Source organism: Podarcis erhardii (assembly GCF_964252035.2).
Source record: "Podarcis erhardii genome assembly, chromosome: 3".
NCBI lineage: Eukaryota > Metazoa > Chordata > Lepidosauria > Squamata > Lacertidae > Podarcis > Podarcis erhardii.
In genome coordinates this window covers 46,745,020-46,750,019 of record NC_138507.1, presented here as the reverse complement: position 1 = coordinate 46,750,019, position 5,000 = coordinate 46,745,020, and the positions used below count along the sequence as shown (strand labels likewise).

Genomic DNA, 5,000 nt, shown 5'->3' with positions numbered 1-5,000 from the left:
GTCACTACAGTCATTCTGAGTTCTGGAGGCACTCCAAAGCTCAGCCTGACTTTAGAGACAAACTTGGGAGAAGTAGAGATTCATCTAGGTTGAGCTTCAGAGGCATTTGTCAGTGGTTTATTCATTGTTTTGAAGTACCTCAGAAGCCTAGCACAGGTGAGAGACATGAGCCCCTGTATATATGGGCCTACATGCTTAACATTGGTGAGTAAATTTGTGAACCCCATTTATAGCATTTATGCTGAATGGGGCATTGTATTCAAAATTGCCAGTGTTCTCTCCATCAATGGGAATCACTCTAAATTAACCCAAACTTTATCATATATATGAAATGCTTTGAATAGTTTATTCAGCCATCCAAGCACCTGGACCATGATAGGTCAGGATGTAATTGCTTACACATATTATATGTAAATTCCACCTAGTAAATTCAAAGAATGGCATGCAGCCCTTGTAATTTCATTTCTTTGAGACTGCAGATTAAACATTCCACACAGTTATCCTTCTAGTGTTCTTCATCTTCATCTGACCTGGTTCACGCATGCATGTTCATCACAGATCACTGAAACCTTATATGTGTGAATAGGCTATGTTAGACAAACAACATGTGAAACTATATATGTGTTTCCATGGAAAATATTGATCTAGATATCATATCTAACTGATGTACAAAATAAAGTGAAGCTTTTACTAAGATTGTAAAACAATTTTACAATGTCCTCATAGTAACTCTTTGAATGATTAGTGTAATGATGGATTCTGAGCCAAAATAAATAAAGAACATTTGGAGATCCATATTGTTACATTTGCCATGTATGCAAATGGGGGCCTTAGTTTGGTCCTCCAAACTGTATCCATCACAATAAATTAACACAAGACATTATGGGTGCAAGACACTTTGCAATACAAATGCAATTAAACTTCTTATCTCCTCCTGTGCAACCATACCAATGTGTGTGTGTGTGTTGTTGTTGTTTTTAAAGCAGACATCTCTCCTGTTTCTTTCGTCTTCCTACCAAATATTCTGGATAATCCCCAAACCTTTCAGATGATACTACTGTACTGGATTCAGATCCTGATCATGAGCACCACAGGGTCTATGGGTGTTCAATTGTGTATTAAATTTAAAAGCAAATAAGATCTACTCTCAGTATTTGACTGTTAAATTATAAGAAAATAGTCTCAATAACTCTTTTCTATTAGTCCTGCTTCTCCTGAGCCAATCATATTCATTCATCACCTTATGTGAATAACTGAAGTGTCTCATGAGAAATGGAGAAAGTTCTAAGACCTTTTTATGTGGTTACTGTTGCTAGGGAAACCACAGCCTTGATATCCATGTATCCAGCATGTCAGTCTCATTTTGCATCTAGCTATCCAAGAACCAAGGCTGAAGAAAGGCAATTGGGAGAGGGGGAGAGAGAGTACATTTGCATAGGTTTTGCTCTTAACTCTTGTTCTGCCTATATTGCAAATGTCTTGAGGATCCGCCATAAAACGGTTTTCTCACTAAAGACAGCTGTTTGCTGTGTTCATCTCTGAGAGTAAGTGATTCCAAATAGGAAAGGGGACAATGTTTTGTTTTGTTTCTGAAGTGACTCAAAATATCTGCATTTCTAACCAACATTTTCTATGTGTTGCTAAGAATTAGTTATCATTGCATTACTTCTGAAGATTACTTTGCAATTGCAAAGCTTGCCTGTGCTGATGTAATTCCATCCATTAGGGTATATAAGCTTCCTGATTTTGCACACCTTAAACGAGTTATTCATATCAGCATCTTTGCATTTCTAAAAATAACATTGTTAAATAAAAACTATGTCACAGAGTCAAACCAAATCTGTGCCTGAGCCATAAACCTTGTTCAGAATGGCAGAACAAGAATTGAAGAAAGAGAGTTCACTGCAAATATCAATTATTTCCATGGGACCAACTCCCATATAGTAAGGATTGAATAGGATTTCAACCTTGGTTGCTTTGAACATGAACCAGAAGAGAATCCCAGGTGGAAGAGGGAAGGGAAGTAACTCATTCTGATCATTAAAATCAGAAGTCCAGAAGGGTCTTTCGTGGGCAATGAGGACTGCCCTCATTACCTCCAACCCTAGAGAGGCTATATCTTCGTTAGTAGGGATTGTAAATTATACTGTAAAGCACATTATATGAATTCCAAGTCATTCCCTGGCATCTCCAGTTGCAATGATCTCAACACATAGAATGGCTAGAAAAGGATCTCACTGTCTGAAACCATGGGGAAGCTCCTGTCAGTGTAGATAATAATGGATTAGGTAGACCAATGGTTTGATGCAAGGTGCATTCCGACATGAGGAAAATTGCATTAGTTTTCCTGGTTATAATGTCGGTGCTTCTGTTGCATTTTCTAATGTTTCATTTGCACTGCAGTACCTGTTGGGTTATGGAATTGGGGCTTTTGGAGCACTGGCATGTTGCACTAAATTTCATTTGCATGAATAGGCATAGTGTCTCACAACAATGAATGTAATTGGACAATGTCACTACTTCCCATCCTTTCTGCACATGTATGCTTCTGTTCTCCCATGAGACCGCCACAAAAACAGCAGGAAAGAACTGTATGCCAGTTTACTGCCCCAAATTTGATCACTTTACTCCTTTAATTTTCCAGGTTAAGGAGGCTGTAAATGGATTTTTTTCTAGATCAAATAATATGGAAATGAGTGCTAAACATGAGTCATATTCCATTATATTTCTAGAAGTGGATTTTATGTTGTGTGGAAGCTCAAATATAATGAAGGAATTAACAGTCAGGGAAATGTCAGGGAAATGGAATAAACTGCTGTTTGAATGCAGCCTAAGTATTAGGCAGCTTAGCATGTATACAGAGATTTGGACAAACCATATTTCTTAGGAAGCCATTACAGAAAATGATAGAGTGAAGAGAAAGCAAAAATCTCTAGGCCTGGCAATCTTCCTGTATTAGTTTGGACTTCTTTGCCCACATTAAGGCAAATAAATACTTACTGCAATTAAATGCTGAACTAATTTGGAATTTCTAAAAACACATTCAAAATGAATAACTGAGTGCGACTAGTGGTTGCAGTCAACACAGCACTACGGAGATCATTCCCTCAGCACAGGCATTTTTGCTTGCCAATGGAAAAATCTCCCATCTCCCCCCCCCCGCCCCCACATACTGTTCTAAGGGTTCTCCTAACCCTCTGGAGCAAATTGAGTGGGCACAGGGTGGGGGAGAGAAGAAAGTCCCATTGCTGTATTGAAAGTCTTTGCATTGTCCTCTGCCAGCACAACAATTTAGTTGACTAGGGCCCTAGTTTTTAAAAACAAAATGTGTGAATTAGATTCTACTACTTCCTCAGAGATTAAGAATTTCTGGGCCAGATTCAACTTGTGCTAGCAGAATCCAGTGCAACAATCCGGCTAATACAACAGGACTTTTGCCTTTCTTCTCCCCCCTACATGACCCCTGCACTTTCCCTAAGCCTGTTTGGGAGGGTTAGAAAAACCCACAGAACTTGGTGAAGGGTGTCAAGAGACATGATCTAGCAAGCAGAAACACTTGTGCTGACAGAACTATCATTTTAGGTTGACCTTGAATTCAGTGTTCAGTGAGGCTTGCTTCTAGGTAAGCATGCATAACTTTCTATACACATTTACAGTGGTACCTCGGGTTAAGTACTTAATTCATTCCGGAGGTCCGTTCTTAACCTGAAACTGTTCTTAACCTGAAGCACCACTTTAGATAATGGGGCCTCCTGCTGCCGCTGCGCCGCGGGAGCACGATTTCTGTTCTTATCCTGAAGCAAAGTTCTTAACCTGAAGCACTATTTCTGGGTTAGGAGTCTGTAACCTGAAGCGTATGTAACCTGAGGTGTATGTAACCCAAGGTACTGACATCACTTACTTCTGAATAACTATGCATAGGATTTGACCATTTGCTAGTTGTCTCTGTATGGCTGCAACCATTTACTCACTTGCCTGAATTCAGTGGGGCTTACTTCTAAGCAGACATCCACAGGAATGCACTGCATATTTGTTATCATAATTGTGTGTAGATGCACCACAAATTTTACATAACAGAATCAGAACTGTAGAGTTGGAAGGGACCCCGAGGGTCATCTACTCCAACTTCCTGAAATACGGGAATCTCAACTAAAGCATCCAGGACAGATGGTCATCCAAATTCTGCTTATAAACCTCCAAGTAACCACTTTCTGAGGGAGTCCGTTCCACTGTCAAACAGCTCTTACCATCACAAAGTTCTCCCTAATGTTTAGCTAGAATCTACTTGCAACTTGAAGCCATTGGTTCAGGCCCTACTCTCCAGAGCATGAGGAAAAAAGCTTGCTTCATCATCCATGTGACAGCCCTCAGAAGATGACTATTATATCTCCTCTCAGTCTCCTCTTTTCCAGGCTAAACATACTGAACTCCCTCAAACATTTCTCATAAGGCTTGGTTTCCAGGCTCTTGATCATCTTGGTCACCATCCACTGCACATTCCAGCTTGTCAATGTTCTTCTGAAATTGTGGCACACATAACTGGACACATCACTCCACATGTAATCTCACCAAGGCAGATTATAACATCCCTTGATCTGGACACTAGATTTCTGCATTAGCTTTACTTCCTGCTGCATCACACTGTTGACTGCTGTTAAGCTTGTGGTCTACTAAGTCCCCTAGATCCTTTCCCCATGTATTACTCGCAAGCCTGTTAGCCCCCATCTTATATTTGTGCTGCTGGTTATTCCTGCCTAAGTGTAGAACCTTGCATTTGTCCCTATTGAAATTTATTTTGTTAGTTTTGGCTCAGTTCTCCAATCTGTTAAGGTAATTTTGAATTTCACTTCTGTCTTCTGAAACACTAGCTACCTCTCCCTGTTTGGTGTCATTTGCAAATTTGATGAGCATGCCCTCAATTCCTTCATCCAAGTCTTCTATAAAGATATTGAACAACAACAGGCCCAGCTCCAACGTGTGCTCATTAGTGTTCCCTAGCA

The 5,000-nt window shown here is 39.9% G+C and overlaps 1 long non-coding RNA gene across 1 annotated transcript in view; it reads right to left on the bottom strand.

Moving 5' to 3' along the window:
- The window catches only part of LOC309339403, a 314,171-nt gene that overhangs the window by 110,544 nt on the left and 198,627 nt on the right, over positions 1-5,000 (bottom strand). The gene's annotated exons all lie outside the window — the stretch shown is intronic.